This window comes from Alexandromys fortis, unplaced genomic scaffold (assembly GCF_014885135.2).
Source record: "Alexandromys fortis isolate MF-2015 unplaced genomic scaffold, M_Fortis_MF-2015_v1.1 scaffold_9, whole genome shotgun sequence".
NCBI lineage: Eukaryota > Metazoa > Chordata > Mammalia > Rodentia > Cricetidae > Alexandromys > Alexandromys fortis.
Window position 1 is genome coordinate 12241393 of NW_026067892.1, and position 19239 is coordinate 12260631.

General features: G+C 45.6%; 1 protein-coding gene across 11 annotated transcripts in view; it reads right to left on the reverse strand.

Moving 5' to 3' along the window:
* The window catches only part of Ank3 (ankyrin 3), a 526650-nt gene that overhangs the window by 155163 nt on the left and 352248 nt on the right, over positions 1-19239 (reverse strand). The gene's annotated exons all lie outside the window — the stretch shown is intronic.

Sequence of the window (19239 nt, forward strand, 5' to 3'; positions counted from 1 at the left end):
GAATTCTGCCGCTCTGCTGATGTCTGTGGGAGGGCTGACCATAAGCTGAGTGTGCTGGAGTATAGGCGAAAGGCAAATGAAGTCTCCATTGGAAGAATCTGAGGACCATGTCAAGCGGAAGCTCTGCTCCATCCCTGATGACCCATTAGGTCTCTCCCATCTGCTCTTCACCTCTGAGTCATTTCTCTAGCCCCGTGTTTGACATTCTTAGCCCGGCAGGGAAAATTCAAACTGCTTTGAGACTCTATCTCATCCCATTCAGAACGGCTGTCTTGTGTTCCTGAATGAGCGACATCGAATGCAGATGTGACAAGGGGAAAGAGCGGCCCTTATGCACTGCTAAGGGGGTGGTGTAAGGTTGCCTATCAATTCTGAAAATCAGTTCGGAGATTTCTTGAAAATCCCAAACTAGGATGACCATATGGTCCAGGTGCACCATCTGGGAGTCAGCCAAAGGACTGAAGTCAACATCCTGCAGAGATGCTTGCACCGCCACGTTCATAGCTGCACTCACGACAGCTACATTGTGGAGTCAACCCAAGTGTCCATCAACTAAAGAGAAGGAAGTGCACGAATACAGTGAAATTTGTGTGTGTGTCTGTGAATGGGTGGCGTGTGCCTGCTTATCTCTGTGGATTGTTACTGCATATGTGAACACGTACGTATGTGTGTGTATGTGTGTGTGAGTGCATGTGCATGTGAGGATGTGTGTTGTGTATACACTGGGACATGTGTGTGTACATGCACGTGTGTGTGTGGCAGTTTAAAAGACAATATTCATGTGCTGGTCTTCTCCTTTTTGCCTTGTTTGGGATAGGTTTTTTTTTTTTTTCCCACTGTGTTAGCTCAGAGAGCGCCTGTGAGCTCCTGGGGCGTCTCCCTGGAGGGGTACTCTAGGATTAGAGAGCTTGAACTACTGTGCAGGCTTTTATGTAGGTACTGAGGATCTAAGGTCAGTGCTTTTCCCCACTGACATCTCAACCCCCACAATGGGATATTATACAGTAATAAAAATAAATACGGAATCACGGCAGTTTCAGGGAAATGAATGCAACCTGCTAAGCGAAGGAAGCCAGACTCAGAAAGGCAATCATCTCTTGTTCTCTCATACCTGGAACATAAATTTAAAAATGTTTGTGTGTGTGTGTGTGTGAGTGTTGTATGTGTGTAGGTTATGAACTCAGAAAGGGGGCCATGGAAGGGGTTTAAGAGACCTTTGTGGATATAGAGAGGCTCATGGCATATATGCACTAGCAAAGCAGAAGCAGGGAGAAACCGCTAAGAAAGGGGACCAGCTGGAGTGGAGAGAACAACACATGGGGAGGGGCTCGAGGGGAACAGATCAAAACAGGTATAAAGGCACATACATATGAAGATGTTATGAAACCCAATTCTTTGTATGCTAACTTATAAAATTAATTAAGAGAGACAGATGGAATTTCAGCCTAAGAGATGAAATTGCCAAGAGAGCCGAATGGAAATATTTCATTTAAAAAAAAAATACCATCTCAGAAACGCAGAGTTCCTTTGATTAAGCTCACACGTAGATGTCATACAGCAGGGCAGAGAGTCAGGGAAGCTAAAAGATATGTCAAATAATAAAAATTTCACATTAAAATATAACAAGAATGGAATGTCAGGAGCTACACAAGAAGAGGCAGAGTCAGACATGAGAAAATGTAAGAAATCACCAAGAGGAAAGGATGCGCTCAGGAAATAGACCTGAACATAGGAAATGAGACCACAGACTCTAGAAGCAGAAGGGCCACTGAGCACCCTGACAACAGATGGTACAGTGAGATGCAGTCAGGCTGCTGAACATGAAGATCAGCTGTGGGCCGTCAGAGGGCCGAGGAGACCACCGTTGCTAACAGACTCAAACAGGGAAACAGAAAGGCCATCCCTAAGACAATAAGAGCATGGTTATCCCATAGAAAATTAGACCTATCTGAATCGAGGAGGGGCTCTGTAAATGGCAAGAATGAAGGTAAATATAAGAAATAGGTTTTCATATAAAGTAAAAATAATAAGCGTGGTTGTAGACTTTATGGGGTATACAAGAATGTGTGACACACAGGTATGACACACGCCCTTGATGTCAGACTTAACCTGTCATTGGACTCTTACATCCTGTGTAAAGCGATATGATATTTGGAAGGCTACCAAGAAACTAATAACATGGGAAATAAACTACAGAATTCTATTATTTCAGACACAGGGAGAGTAGGAAGAATCCCTCTACATGTGTAAGTGCACATACATGCACTTAAAAAGGGCTACACACATGCCAGCCCAAGATAATTCCCTTGTCACTCTTGTGAGGATGGCAGATGTCTTATGCATTCTAGAAACAATAGCTGTGGGTATTGGACACTGTGGGAAAGTGAGTGCATCTTAACACACCCCAACCTGCCCCACCAGCATCCCTCTGTCTTAGCTCCCACCGTCTGCGTCTTTACTCAGTCAGGCACGTATCAGTCTGATATGCTCAGCAACATCCCTCCTATCTGAGCATTGAGGGAAACTGCTAGCCCAGATAGCTACTGAACTTAAACATAGTTTGCTGCTACCTTTTTCTTTTAATGCATAAAATTCACTGTGGGCGAAGATCTGTTATGTATGATAAGAAATCTAGATTAAAATACAGAGAAATAAACTCACACTAGCTAGAGTTTTTGATCTGATAAAATTTGTCTTTGGGACAGTGATTCACCAGATAGCCGGAGATAACCTTGAACTCTTTAATCTCCTACCGGCCTCCCAAGTGCTGGGATTACAGGAGTGGCCCGCAAAGCAAGCTTGATAGGAATTTTGTACAAACCAAAGCAGATTTTGCTTTAGTATGAATTAGCATATTAATAGAATGCTTTTATGGCTTTTACCAAAGATTATTTTTTATGCATTCAAAATGTTACAGAATCCATTAGCATTTGACAATGTGTTTTAACAGACAAGGGCATCAGGAATTATTCCGTCTAATGGCAAGGTGAGAAAAAACTCAGGGTGGTTAAGTCACTTATGGAGTTGGACCTGGCCAAGATCTACATCTCCCGATTCCCAGGTGTTGCTCTTTCCTTTTCACCAAACCCCTTGGGCTCCTTAAAAGCCACTTTCATCACCAGCACATTAGTACCTTCTTTAACCTTTCCATAAGATTATTCAATGTAATTACGGCTCAACCTGAAAGTAAACCTACCCAACGTCTTTCTTTCTCTGTCATTTACTTCTCAATTATTTCTACATATGGTGGCCACACACACACACACACACACACACACACACAAGTCAAATTTATGTACACACATATGCTTTATGCACAATGAAGAAAACTGACTACATAAATATTTACATAAAATACCAACACTATCTGAATGACTATTTAGACTTTTAAGAAAACAAGTTTCACTATGGGTGAACTTCATTATTTCAGATTTCTGGGTCTATTAGCTGGTCAAATGCTTAACAAAACACAGACGACGGCTGCTTCCCTGTTGGAAGAGTCCGCAGCAGCTTTTACACCGGGCTTGCTGGCCCTCTGCTCACATACATGCCACCTTGATTTTCAGACAGAACTGTTAAGACGTCAAACTCTGAAACTGGAATTAAGATCCCGACTTGGTAGGGTGTATTTTGCCTCCTCCTTCTCAGTGGTGGGGGGTGAGGGACAGCAATCAACAGAATGCAATATGTCTCCTGCACTGGGTTATTTCCTAGGATATTCTACAATGACAGTTTTTAAAATTTTTTTTCTCCTTCTTTAAAAAGAGATTTCATTTTTGCCATGCTTATGTGTGTCTGTGACTGTGTGTGGGTTTGCCCACTGGAATGCAGGTGCCTGAAGAGGTCGGAGGCATTGGACCTCCTGAGAGGGGCTGGAGTCACAGGTAGTCCTAAGCTACAGGACGTGGGTGCTGGGAATTGAGCCTGGGTCCCTCTGAAAGAGCAGTGATTCTCTTAAACATGGAACCATTCCTCCAATTCATAAATTTTGTCTGTTATTATTATTGTGTGTGTGTGTGTGTGAGAAAGAGTTGGGTATGTCGGTGCTTGTGTGCCATGCAAGGAATTAACTTTCTTTTTCTACCTTAATGCAAGTTGCAGGACTCAAAACCCAGGCTGCAAGACTTGCATGGCCAGCACCTTTACCTGCTGAGTCAGCTTACCTGCATACGACCACAGCTTAAATTAAGGCAATTGCACAGTCCTCCCCCAGTATGTACCTGTACTATCTTTCCTAAACTCTAAAACTGTTTTAGAAATATAAAGATTGTTAACAATGAGTTTGGGGCAGAAAAGAAACTTTATCCTGGTTGTAACTTTATCCTGGGCGTTCCTTACACATCTGATTAAAAGCACAATTTCCCTAGAGCGGGAACAGGTCCAACATCGTATCTTCTAGATGGAGGGAATGTGCCTTGTCCTGTGGGATCTTCTGTGCACATCTGTGTGACAGACAAATACCTTGCCTGTCTCCATCATAGGGCTGGCAAGAAGACATAATTTGTGGTGGTGCACACCTTTATTTCTAGCACTTGAGAGGAGGAGGAAGGCGGGCCTCTATAGCTCAAGAATAGCTTGGTCTACCACATTGGAGCACCGGACTGAAATCTCAAGGTCCAAATCAGGACCAAAAGGAGAGAGAGCACAAGCAAGGAACTCAGGACCGCGAGGGGTGCACCCACACACTGAGACAATGGGGATGTTCTATCGGGAACTCACCAAGGCCAGCTGGCCTGGGTCTGAAAAAGCCTGGGTTAAAACCGGTCTCGCTGAACATAGCGGACAATGAGGACTACTGAGACATCAAGAACAATGGCAATGGGTTTTTGATCCTACTGCATGTATTGGCTTTGTGGGAGCCTAGGCAGTTTGGATGCTCACCTTACTAGACCTGGATGGAGGTGGGTGGTCCTTGGACTTCCCACAGGGCAGGGAACCCTGATTGCTCTTTGGGCTGACGAGGGAGGGGGAGGAGGAGGGAAAAGGGAGGCAGTGGCGGGGAAGAGACAGAAATNGGGAAAGGGGAGGCAGCGGTAGGGAAGACAGAAATCTTTAATAAATAAATTTAAAAAAAAGAATAGCTTGGTCTATAGAATGAGTTTGGGGACACTCGGGGCTACAGACTGCAACACTGCTTAAAAAGAAAGAGAAGAAGGAAGGAAGAGAAAGAAGAGAGTCATGTAAAATAGGAGGAAGGAAATTAAAAGACATTCCTTATTTATCTCATTTAATAGAAGATGACCATAAAAAGATATATATATATAAATAAATATAAATTTATCCTCATTTTATAAATGAGCTCCAAACTCAGATTAATTTGTTTGCCTGACCCCCAGGTTCATACTTCCCTCACCAGACTGCAAGCTGTATTCTGACCTCTATGTGTGTGCCGGGAGCATGCATGGGTACATGCCTGAAGGCACTTGTGCACACGCACACAATTGAATGCAATAAAAGAAATAAAACAGAATGGTGCTTGGCTTTTAAGAAACACAAGTGCTATCTATTCAGGACTCTTTGTTATTATAAAGACAGCAAACAAAGCATATGAAATGGTTGCTTTTCTCAAGGATATTGTTCTGGGTGTTAGTTCCATCCCAAGCACCCTCCCTTGGAAGTTGCCTCAGCTCAGACTCCGCCCCTGAGAAAGCCCACCAAACCGATGACCCCTCCCCAGAGATGCTCAAGACCACTCCCACAGGGTATTTAAATTGCCCCCAGAGAAAAAACGTGTGGTTTTCTAGTCTTCCTTTCCTGTCTGGGTGGGGGAAGTGCTGGAAAGTCATGCGGGAGCGTTTGTATCCATTAAACCTGGGTTTTAAAATTTTTTTTATTTTATTATTTTATTTTTTTTTTTGTTTTTTCGAGACAGGGTTTCTCTGTGGTTTTGGAGCCTGTCCTGGAACTAGCTCTTATAGACCAGGCTGGTCTCGAACTCACAGAGATCCGCCTGCCTCTGCCTCCCAAGTGCTGGGATTAAAGGCGTGCGCGACCAACGCCCGGCAAACCTGGGTTTTTTCAAATTTGGTTTGATTTGATCTGATTTAGATTATTGTGTTGGCAGAGAGATTTATCGGGGTGCAAAAACTTTTCATCTGAAAGTCCCACCAAGGAGCTGTTTCTTTCACTGGCCAGGGGCCACGTGGTGGGAAAATACCCTTCTCCCCCACACCTGCTCTCCACCAGGTCAAGACTGGCTTCAACTTTCCAAGTCATTGCCTTAGAGGCCCAGGGACTCCTGCGATTTTCAACCTGCTACTAGGACAAGGACCTGCCTTGTCCTGTGGGATCTCTTTTTCAGAAGACGTTCTGTTTAAGGGCATTTTCCACCCCTCCCCCACCCGTCTTTTGACCTATAGCCTGACACAGTGGATACGTTGTGCTAGGTTTTGGGTCCCAACATAGATTTGCAAAATGAATACCTGAAATTCAAAGCTAGATCCCCAAATGCCCTTGGACTGCCTTTTACAAAATCTTCTTAAATTGGGGCTATCTGATACCATACGTCCTTAACACCTACAAATTTTTGCGGGCATGGGGTCAAGTAAACAAAACTCCCACATGCCCATGGTTTCTGGATACTGGTGCTTCCGTCCTTCCCTCAGTGGCCAGTGTCTCACAGCACTGGTCTTGGTTGCTAGGCCTATCTGGAAATTGGGATCCTAAAAGTTCCGCCCTGACCATGCTGCTCGAGACACTGGCCGCTGCCAGCCTCCCCTCCTCTCAGCTTCTCTTTGTGTTGGTTGTTTGTCTGTCTCTCTGCATCCTGTCCCTCATTCCTGGCATGTGATCTGGTCACACTGGGATTCTCCCTGTAATGGATCCGGTCCTCCTGTCCTTCCTCTCTGTATGACATAGGTGTTCTGTCCTTGCGTTTCTGTTTTCCCTTACAGAACCTGCTGATCCGGTCCTCAATAAGCTCATCTGAATGCTCACCTGGCTCCTGCAGCCTACTCCAGGATTTTAAAGTTGGTCAGCTGATAGAGTTTCTTGGGAAAAATTTTGCTCATCTGTCTGCTAATATGTGTGTGTGTGTGTGAACAATGTGGTGAGGGTGTGCTTGTTTTGTGTCTATGTGTGTATGTGTGCTTGTTTTAAAATCTGGAAAAATTGCAACTCCAGATTACAACAGCTCAAAAAAAAAACAAAAAAACCCACGAACACGTGAATAGCCATAATTTTGGTTGAGGCCAAAGTGGAAACCTCAGTGCCATCTTTAATAAGGGTACCCACATGCGCTAGCCCTACCAAGGAGACATTCAGCAAGACTACGCTGTTGTGAAGGAAGCAGAGAAACCTGGGACACAGGGCTGAGGAGCGACAGACACCACACCGGAGGCACAGATGGTAACTAACAGGATACACATGCTATTCCTTGGTAGGACGGTGTGGGATCCATGCTGTTAATGTCAGAGATGGGCAAGAAAGAGCCCCCTCTGCTGAGGAATGCCTAACTACTTCCTCTCTCCCAGCTTTCCCCACAGAAACCCAATAGAGGAGGCAGCCAAGTTCAGTTCAGACCACCTCCAAGCAAGTACAGGTGACTCCCAACCTTGCTCTGACGATACAGAATTTACGTCGAGTTTAAATTAAATGGAGGAGGACTGATGACCGGAGACAGGTTACCACCAAGGGAAGGAGCACGTGGATGATGCTAACTTCGCTCCAAGTCCCTCTCCTCCCTGACTTCACAGACTGCTGGACTTTTGTGTAGCTAGCTTAGTGGCTTTCAATGTATGAGCAGTGGTAAATTACATACCCCTCAGCAGTTTTGCTTTACCCACTAAGTACGCAGTTGAGTGGCCTTACATAATGCACACCGCAGTACCACTGATCTCCAGAGCTCTTTGCAGCTTGAAAAGTGGAACCCTACCTTAGAAGAAATCCTTCATGGTGCATTCTGCCTCTGTCCCTGTTTCTGTCTGTCCTGGGGATGTCAAGGAGGTGATCACTCACTGTTCGTTTTACTGGGACGGGCTCACTTCACTGAGCAGAGTTCTCTTGCATTACATCTGGGGTGCAGCATGAGTCAGGTTTTCCTTACTTTTCTTGTAGCTGAGTGGCAGTCTAAATGCATGTACAGGCCACCTCCTGCTGATCTGTTCACCTGCTGCTGGACCCCAGGGTCTTTTGCCTCTGGGTTTTCCTGAATAGCCTGCTAGAAATTCAGGGGGACAATTTCCCCTGACAATGATTTTGTTTGCAGGGTTGGGGTGGCCATATACCCAGAAATGGAATTAAAGGCGCCTACATTAATTCTGCTGAACAAACTCTCTTTTCATGGTGGCCAGATGGTTTTTACTTTCCAACCATGTATACAAGAGCACCCTGGTCTCCAAACTCATGCAAATGCTTGTCTTAGCTAACAGCTGCCGCCTTAATGGACATTCAACATGCAATTTCAATTCTTTGTTATTCTTGTTGTCTAGAATAGTGGTTCTCAATCTTCCTAATGCTGCGACCCTTTAATACAGTTCTCACGTTGTGGTGACTTCTGAACATAAAATTATTTAGTTGCTACTCCATAACCATAATTTTGCTAGGGCTATGTGAATTGTAATGTAAATATCTGCTCTGTAGGCCCCTGTGAAAGGGTCATTCGACCCCCAAAGGGGTCATGACTCACAGGTTGAGAACCACTGTTTTAGAGGCTTGCTTTCATTCTCTGTAGACCAAGCTGGCCTGGAACTCATGGTGATTTTCCTGTCTTAGTCTTCCAGGGGCAAGGTTACAGGTGCCAGTCACTATGCCTACCTCTATGCTTTTAAAATATATATACATTCAAACTGCGTTTCAGTTATTCCATGAAACATGAGCAATTGGGGGAAGACGGGCTCATGAGTTCCTACCCTGGGCTAAGAGCTGTTAGCAATTCTTGCTTGCCAGGGAGAGAGGGTTAGTTTGCTTTAGGAGTATGGGCTCTTTAAGGTGGCCCATGCTCCAGTGGGTGTCCCTGTGCCCAAGCATATCCAGGCAGCTCTAACCGGACTCAGTGTGGTACAAGAACAAACAGATGTGTGAGGATGTGAACTTGGAGTGGGGAGGAGGATGTGTGGGGACTGTTCTGGGGAAGCTGAAGGGGAGGGGCAGTATATGATCAAAAGACATTGTACAATGTGTGACATTCTCAAGTCCCAGGTAAATGAAACTAACAAAAAAGAGAAAAAAGAGCTTTTAACGCTTATTATTAAAAGTGAGGTCGGGAGAGCACTGAAGAATGAAACAGTAAACTGGGGGCTGGAGAGATGACTTGGCCGTGACCAACACTGGTTGCTCTTTCAGAGGACCCAGGTTTGGATCCCAGTTTCCTTATGGTGGCTCACAATCATTAGTCCAGTTTCAGAGGATCTACACTTTCTTCTGGTTTCCACAGACACCAGGTATGTAGCTACTGCCGGAAGCCAGAGCCTCATCCTCAGCTTCCAGGCATTGCTACAGCACACTGTGCCCTGTGCAGACTCTCCTCCAGCCCAGTGGACACCCTAGCTCTGATGGTCTAGAACTGAGGTTACGTGACTTGAGAAAAACAACATGAGTTCAGATTCCCTACCCTGCCACTTTACTCCTGGTTGGACTAGGACGAGCAATCCCTTGGGTATGACTTGTTCCTCAGTTAAAACGTTTATTCCTATGGGTTTCCAAGGAAACGCTCCATATGTGTGCCCTTTGTAAGCTGTAAAATACAGTGTAAACCTGGGTTCATATTCCATATTAAGGTGCTGTAAACATTAAGGTAATGTTATGAACCATGTTTTTTTTTTTTTTAAGAAGATTTTAAACGATTTCTAGGCTGCAGCTTTGGGCAACGTGTAGATAAAGATTTTCTCAGCCTGACCTTCGCAAATACTTCCTAATCCTGGCTGATGAGAAGAATCATGGGACATGCTTGTTCAAAACTTGATGGCAAAGTGCCCAATGTGGACTTCATGAGTCAGCAAGAGGTCTTCACTTAGGAACTATTAGGAAATTCATTTTCAATCTCAGGCCTCACTGGGCCTCATTCCTTGTAGCGACATGTAGCCTGCCTTGCATGTCTTGCCAAAAATGTATGTTCTGTGCCTTTGTTATGAGGTCATCAGATTTCTGACTATCGAGGGTTCATTCCAAAGCATGATTTACCAAAGAATCAAAGATGGATTTAATTCATCCTGTACCCGGACACTTGCAGAGAACAAAGTGCCAGTCATAAGGAGAAAATGGTTTCTCTAGGATGGCTTGAAGTATGTGCCAAGTCTACACTCAGTCACACATGGGGTCTCTAGTGTCAGAATCTTCCATTGCCGTGTGTGTGTGTGTGTGTGTGTGTGTGTGTGTGTGTGTGTGTGTGTACATGCAGAGGCCAGAGGTTGGCATCAGCTATCTTCTTCAAGACTTTACTTTTGAGTCAGGGTCTCTCCCTGAGTGTAGAGCTCACTGGCTTGGCTAGGCTGGCTGGCTGGCTATTGAGTTCCCGAGATCCTTCTATTTCTCCATCGTCTTCTCCAGTGCCAGGGCTGGAGATGAACATTGCCATGCCTGGCCTTTTATGTGGTTTCTGGGGTCCAAACTTGTGCCCTCAAGCTTACACAGCAGGCACCTTCCTGGCTATGCCATCTTCCCAGCCCCCTACATCACCATTTCTTAGCCCAACGTTCTTCAGAGTCGGGCACCCACAGTTACTTCCTAATGTCTCAGTGTAAATTGGAAGTCACCGTCATCACTCATGGCCTACTAAGAGCTGTAAGTGGAATACGGTGAGGGACGCTCACTGCTGCACCTGTTGTTCAACAACAGAGGAACCTAGGTTGGTTGGAATCCTATGTGAGTTTCTTCCCCCTCTTTTCAAAGTCCCTGTAGTGAGAACTGAGATGCTGTCATGGGCTGTTTGGTGTCCCACTAAAAGGAGCAATCTTACGGTGAGCACCAATTTCTAGACCCTCCCTCTGCCTGCCCTGGGATGTGGTCCTGCTCCATTGCCTGGTTACGTATAGGTGCTTGGTTCAGTGTGTTTGGGCAGGTGTGCTACGGACATTGGACTACTGGGGTGTGTGGTGTACAGTGGACCCTCCTAAGCACAGCAGCTGAGCCACTCAGGATCTCTCTGGTCACATGCCAGGCACTGTGAAAACCAAAAATGCCTCCAGGGTGCAAAAGATCAAAGTACATTATATATAAGCATGGAAATAGCATAATGAAGCCCTTTGTTATGTATAATACATGTTAATAATGAACCAAAGTCCTCTATCAATTTCCAAACCTTCTGAGGAGAATGATGCTCTCTTTCCCCTTAAGTGGTTCTGGGAGGATTGTGGCAAGGATAATGCTAAGCAGACCACAGAGCCCAGGGTTGGCCATGCCTCACCCACAGCCCCTTCCCACAGGTGACCGGGAACAGCAAGAGCTCCCATCCAAGCCTGACTTCCCTTTCACACACCTCACAATGTCCAGAGAACACATCTCCTATCTCAGCTTCTCCATGTTGACCAGCAACGACTCCCTTCTCTCTGCAGGCCCCAGGCCGGTGTTTTCAGCCTGGCTGCCATGGCTCTGATGGGCCCTGCCATTCCTCTCCAGCGTCCTTAACACCTGCATCTGAGCTCAGCCTCCGTGGCTTTGCTTCTTTAGGATTTAACACCGTTTGGTGTTGTGCCTCGAACTGCATACGCTAGCATGTGTGTGCTCTACATCAGAGCTCTTCCGTATCTGGGCTGATTCCAATAACCTCATTTCTACTGATATGCCACATCACTAGGCTTTCAACTACACTAACCTGCACAGGTCTCCTTTCTGAATCTGTCTTCACGGACTCTCTTGCTTCCAGGCAGGAGAACCGAGCCAAAGATCATGCACTGATCCAGAGGCACTCACCCCGAGACTCTGGATTTTGCAAAGGGCTAACCTCTTCCCCTTATGGTCTCCCTGCCCTTCTGTGTTCCTCAAACTACTAGCGGAAGAGTCCCTTTCCCCCTAGTCTCCAGGGAGGTGCCTGCAGCGGTCGAAGAGATTATGAGGGCACATCTGAGCAATCCGAAAGTATTATCTGAGAACAGCCAGTGTGGAAAATGTGCTGGAATGTTCAGCAGGGGGTCAGGCTAGGTCATGGCAGCCCAGTGCAGCTCCTTCCTCGAGCTAACTGGTGGAAAGAAAAATTATAAAGCTAGAGAGTTTTTTTTTTTTTTTTTTTTTTTTTAAGTACAAATGAGGAAAGACAAGCTCCGCTGACTCCGGCCTTAATAGAATTTTTGATTTGCAGGATTTTGAGATGGATTTATTCAGGTCATTGAGAAACACTCTTAGCGAATGGACTCAAGTCGAGGGGAAATGGGAGAGGAAGAGGTGCCTTGTGGCTTTCTGTCATTTCTTCGTTCATTATTGGAGTTCATCCTTCCCCAAGCTATGACATACGACTAACTTCTTTTTTTATTGAAGATTTATTTTATTTTTATGACTGTGGGTGCCGAGGAGGCCAGAGAAGGCAGGGGATCCCCTGGAGCCTCAGTCGTGATCTGCCTGGCCTCAGTACCGGGAACTGAACTCCAGTCCTCTATAAGATCAGCCTGTGTGCCACACTGCTGAGCCATCTCTCCAGCTCCCTGAATCACTTCTTGGAGGTTGACCTTGTACTGACCTGAACCACAGCAAACTGTACCCCAGTACATTCTGGAAGTGGCATTTCTGACTATTAGAAGTACTTCAGAGGGCTGCCACCATGCTACCTACTGGACGTGTGCCATGCTCTCGAGGGAAGTCTGTCTTAGAGTGAGTGAGTTCTCCCCTGATGACAGAGACAGCCGCCGCCATAAAGGCATCAGGAGCTCTTGTCCCGTTATTGGCCACACATCTCAAGCGTGATAGACGTGGACTATTTTCTTCAGTTGTTGTGATGTCACCATGTATCACGAACTCAGTGTATCCACCGAGTCTAGGACAATGCTACCACCAGTAAGAGCAGGAAGGGTTAACTGCAAGGCCCTATGGGAATCTAGCAATGTGACTTTTGACTTTCGTGTGATCTACTTAGCTATAAAACTGTATGCCCTGTGGTGAAAGGAGGAGGACAAGCCCAAAGGCATCTCCATCACTGTCAGACAAAATGACAGGGCAGAGAGGAAGGGCCTGTGTTTGATAGACAGCTCTATTAGTTGTTGCGAAAAACTAAATGGCTGGATTTGGTGGAGCACACCTTTAATCCCAGCACTTAGGAGACAGAGACAGGCAGATCTCTGCGAGTTTAAGACCTGTCTAGTTTATATAATGAGACTCAGTCAGCCAGAACTACATAAGGCCCTGTTTCAAAACAACACAAAATATACAAAGAAACAACAACAACAACAACAAAAAAAAACCCTCCAAAAATTGTAGGTCAGAAGGGGAAGAGTGGTACATGTCATTGATTCAGTTTCTTTGGAAACTGAAGCAGGAGAACCACAAGTTTGAGGGCAGCCTAGAATACACAGTGAACCCTTGTCTACCAAAACGAAGAAGGCCCGGTGATGGAGGGACCAACCCCAGACCATGACAGTCCACCGAGATCCCACAGGTTCCCGCTCCTTGCTTCACTCTGCCTACTAAGAAACTCACCTCTCGCGGTGAGGAACAAATGAACCTCACACCACATGGAAAGACAGCAATGCAGCTCAAGCGGGGGACTAAATCCACGACAAGTATATTTCTTAAAGGAGAACACACAGGAGACTCTCCAAGGATACGGGATTTGGAGAAAGGTGGAGATGGCTTGCAAGTTTTAAGAATAATCTATACAAGCCTAGGTTCCCCTGCCTACCCTAACACACGGTCCCTTCCGAGACAGAAGCGATAGTATAACCATGGCAACAAGGGTGTGGTGGATGTAGGGACGATGTGGGGTGGCCGGGTCCCTGGGACTCACATCCTTTGGCCAACATTCTCAAATCCTCATTTTCATTTTAATGGTTTTCAACATTGTGATGCGGCAGAGTTTATATTTGGAGATAAATCTATTTGAAGAACAGGTGTGTCTATAAGGATAAACATGCAAATAAGTAGAGGTTACGGGTGACTTTTCACTGCCTTTTATTTGATTAAAAAATAAACTGTATGTTGAGGGAAATGCATTCTAAAGCTGTGCAAGTAAAGATTTCTGTTGCACAAACCAAAGTCTAGTCTCCTGAGTCCTGAACCCCTAAAGCAGACAATAAGGAGTCGGCCATAGTCCTAATTGGGGTGTGCTGATATCTGTTTACACACCCTCTGGAGGTTGCCTAAACTGTGCCCTCATGGCCTGAGTCTGAGTTCCTGATGCCAGCATCCATGACTTGGTAGAGTCTGAGGTCCTGATGCTAGCATCTATGATGTGGTAGGCCTGTCTTCCAAGGCTATCTACACGTGTGAGTCACATGATGTTCAAGAGCATCTTGTCCTTCACTAAATCCATGCAGTGAACATCTTGAGGAACTCTACAGACTCTCATGGCCCCCTTCCTCCCTTGGTGCAGCTGACTTTCTTTGGGGAGTGGCTCATAAGTCCAAACACGGTTCAGTCGAAGCAACGGGAGTTTGGTGAGCCGGGAAAGAACTGGGCTTGAGAACAAGATTCACCCGTACGTAACGGGTAAGGAAACCCAGAAGTCATGTCTTTATTCTTTGTCGAATTTTGTAAGTTTATTCTGAGTCTCTCCTGGGGCCAGGTGCTGAGCTGTCAACCCTATAGACTCCACAATGGAGTACAGGACACAGACTGGCCCTTGAGGAATTCAAACCTCCCGTGTTTACCACAGGGTATGGGAGGGGGCTCTTCATGTGCTTTACAGCACTTCAGACCCCACAGACTTCTGAGACATTAAGTCTAAAAGCCTAATGTGGAAGAAGGAAGTTAGCACATGCTTTATTAATTATAGGTTTAAAACCACTGTTCCCATAAAGTCTACCTGAGAGGAAAGGAAGAAACGGGGGCTTCTTGATGTTGTTCACCCTTATAGCCAGCCCTGGCTGAATGGAATGTTGCAGAACCTTCTGGTGAACCCATTGACATGCTGGTATGTAAAGATGCCTGGTCATGGCAGGGAGACAAAGGGCTCTCTGGCCACAGAAACATCCTGCCCGCTTGTTTTCAGAATGGTTTTTGGGAATAAATGGCTTTTTATCTGCAAAAAGCTGTGGCCATAAGAAGCACACTCACTGGGCATAGTGAGTTCTGCCCTGGAGTGCTGAGAGGATGAAACTCATGCGAAAGTCAACAGCCCTGAGGCCCAGGTGGGGATATGTCTGCGAAGCAGAGAGACTCTATGGACAGCAGTGATCTCTAAAGCACAGGACTGTAGATAACGCACAGCATAGACCGCAAACAGAAAGTGCAAAATGGACAAAAATCAGTCAACGTGACGTTCAAAGACTAGGGAAGAGTACAAGCCTACAGGGCCGGGAGTGAACAGCTTCCCGGAGAGGCAGGTGACATTCAGAGGTCAATGTGTCATCCTCAGGAAGGCAGCCTGTAATGTGGGGGTGGGGATGGGGGTGGAAGCTTTGTTCCCATCTTCTCTGACAGCCCCAACGTGTTACATATATGTGCTGTGGACTACACGAGCCTCTTGCCATAGGCGCGCATCGAACACCTAGAATGTTCTCGAGGAGTGGAGGACATGAAATGTTAAGAGTGCCTTAGTATCTAGTCCTAACCGGCTAGAGCTGGATCTCTGCCTGGCTCTACCTGCTGCATGTGGCACCATGCTCAGCCCAAGGGATATGCATTTGAAATTCAGTATAAACTAAAATTAGCCACGCTCATGAATGGCTCTGGCAGCCCAGGTGTGCAGAAAACAGCTCTGGATTCTTGCTTGGGCTCTAAGGTTCCTCAAACAACGAAGAGGAGATGTATCACAGGACCCAGCTATAGCACTGCTGTATTTATGAACAGATGAACAGGGTTCCAATATCTTGGTGTTTATGAGCAGGACTCGGCATATCACAGAGATTCTTGTACATGGATGTTTACTGCTAATATTTACAATGTATTACATATACATGCATATGTATGCAGATATAGGTATGAAGTCGTCAAAAATTGAATTAATAAAATGTGTAAAATAAAAGTATTTATGTATTTATATACCCACATTCCATGTATACATCTACATATACTAAAGGTTGAAGTCTGCATTTGTTATATTATTTAATTCCCCAATTCATCAAACACTTTCCTTTTCTAGTCCATCCTTCTAGAGCTACTCTGTCTGTTTTAATCCGTAAACCACCTGGAATCTTCTAGAGCAAATCTCTAACTCTTTCAGGGGGGTTAGACCAGGAAGCGCTAAGCACCACAGCATCTGAATCTCCTGCAATCGACAGGAGGGACTTGATAAACATCCACTTAATGCGATTTGGCCTTTCATCACCCCAGTGCGTAAGCGCTCCTCCCTGGAATGACAGCCGGTAAGGCCTCTGGAGTGTCTCGATTACCATCGCTTCCCCAGGAGAGGGGGGATTTGCTATGAGAGCAAGGGTCATGCATCAGTTCTGACGCTGTCAAAGCTGTCATGGCTGTCTCCGTTCAGGCTGCTGGATGCTGACAGGGCACAGCCGCGGCTAGCAGCTCTCCTGTAGGGGACCTGGGGGTGGGCTAGCTGTATAGATCATACAGACGGGAAGTGCGAAGGTGTCAGCTGGGGTTGCTTATTAACACAGGGCAGCGTCACAAGGCAGAAATCAAAACCGATGAAACGCAAGTCTGGGGAATGTGATGAGGGCATCCGTATCGGGTGCATCTGACCCTCGAGGGGTCAGAATCGCTCCTTAGGAGTACATTGGCCCTTCCTTGGTCATACTGATTTTTTTTTTCTTATCTGTCCCAGAAATATGTACATCTGCAGGTGCTGTCTTGGCTCCTATTTGCCAGGACTTTCCCTAGTAGCATCCGTTCTCTGTGTCCCTCCCCAGCCTACAGTGCTGCCCACAGCCGCCAGCCTAAATCTTCAACGGTTCAATCCTCTACTATTCCCAATCACAGGAAGAAAACAGAACCCTAATCTCTCTCCCTAAAGACCAATAGAACTTCTGCGCCTTGGATTTTACCCATAAATGTCTCCTCTACCACTGTCCACACCTCCTCCTCAATCTGTGATTTGTGGTTATAATTGCAGCCAGTTCTTAGCCAATGAAACCAAACGTTCCCCCTTTATTGTTCTGAGCAGAATGAATGCAACCCTAGCTGCAACTTTTACCCTGCTTCATTCCAGAGGGAACCATGACTGACTATGCCTCTGAATTTAGGCAGGAAGAGACCCTTGTACACTACCTTAGTAAAACGAGCATCTGCTAATGATGACATTACTAGGAATTTGGGACATAAGATGGGCAAGCTCTTTCTATTGTCTTCCCTGACACGCTAAAGCCAGTCATCCATCACAGCCAACAAAGAGAACCAGAGGCTGCTGGGACTTAGCAAGAGTGCCAGGCTCTTATAAATAATATATAATGCGACTGCACTACAGCCTTCGCCATATGGTGTGGAGTGGCCTTGTCAATTGGTTTTAGGCTGAGGAGGATTTTTTTTTTTGATTCAGCAAAAAGCAGCGAGTGGGCATATTTTATACCAACACAAGTATAATTATTTGGCATCACTTCGGTGATGCATGTGAGGTTAACACACAGGCCTGAGGTTCTCATTGATCTCTGATCATTAAAGGATCATTGCTCATAATGAGCACAGTCATTGTTGGGAGGGGAAATGGATACACTCGAGCCATCTACAGGAGTGTGACAGGACTGCCATTTTCTCCTCATTTGTTTACGTTTTCCCTCAAATCTAAACTTATTTTCAGCAGCAAGGAACAATTTCTCAATGATTGGCAGAGGCCCACTTCAAAGTCATCCTGACTTGGATTTTCCTAAAGTCCTAATTAGAAGATCAGGCTTAATGAGGTTTTGAATTATACTAATGAACCCAGAAATGGTCTTTGGTGCTAACATCATCTTAAAGAAGCTCTCTGAAGTTGTCCTTCGGAGGGTTTGTGTTGGCCTTGGAGCTAAATGGGGCCCCTAGCAGAACGGCAAGCGAGAAGAGGTGACTTTTCTCCACCTACTCAGACTAACAAAGGTTTTCAATAAATAGAAGGCCAGAGTGGAGATCTATGCTGCTGTCACCCGAATGCTCATTATTTTTTCTGAAACTAATGAAGCATAAGAAGTCTGGTCAACTGTTGGGTGGCGGCGGTGCACACCTTTAATCCCAGAGCTCAGGAGGCAGAGGCAGGCAAATCTCTATGAGTTTGAGGCCAGCCTGGTCTACAGAGCAAGTTCCAGGACCACCAAAGCTGTTACATAGAGAAAACCAGTTTTGAAAAAAAACAGCTCCCCCGCCCCCCCACACACAAAAAGAAGGGCCAACTGCTTTAAGTTAGATAAGGAAGGTGAAGTAAATGATTTCATTTTCTAAGTCTGAAATTCTGCCTCCTCTAACCACTAGCTCAAGAGTCAGGGCTAAGCCTACTCGGCCTGTAAACCAGGGATGAATTAAAGGTTTCTTCTTGAGATAGAATGCCTGGCCTGGCACCGCCCACCTACCAACTATTTTTAAGGTAATTTTATTTTGAGTGCCACACAACTAGTATTGGCCTCCTCGCATCTCATCTCACGCCACCCCATCCTTCTAGAAGAAGAGCTTGCCACAAAGAAAACGCCTTGGACGTGCTGTGCCGCTGTGGCAGTGCTCTGGCCAGAGTTTTCTGTGACTCCGTAGTGAGTTGATAACACTTTATCAAGGCTCTTATTGCATGGTTTCAATTAATTCATCTTACAGATAGTAAACTTAGAACAAACAGGGAATTTCATTCATGTCTGTAATATATTATGATCACAACCATTCTCTGATTTCCCCCCTCCAACTTTGTGTGGATCCCTCCAATAAATCCCTCTACCAACTTTACACCTGGTGTGGGAAGTCCTTCTGTATATGTGTTGCTTGTATTGGCTAATAAATAAAGAAGCTGCTTAGGCCTATGGGCAGGGCAGGACAGAACAAGGTCCAGATTCCAAGTAGAAATAGAGGAGAAAAGAAGGCGGAGTCAGAGAGACACCACATAGCTGCTGAAGGAGACAAACTCGGGAACTTTACTTGGTAAGCCACAGCCTTGTGACCATACACAGAATAATAGAAATGGGTTAACTTAAGATGTAAGAGTTAGTTAATAAGAAACCTGAGCTAATAGGCCAAGCAGTATTTTAATTAATACAGTTTCTGTGTGATTATTTCGGGTCTGGGTGGCCGCGAAATGACAAGTACCCTCCA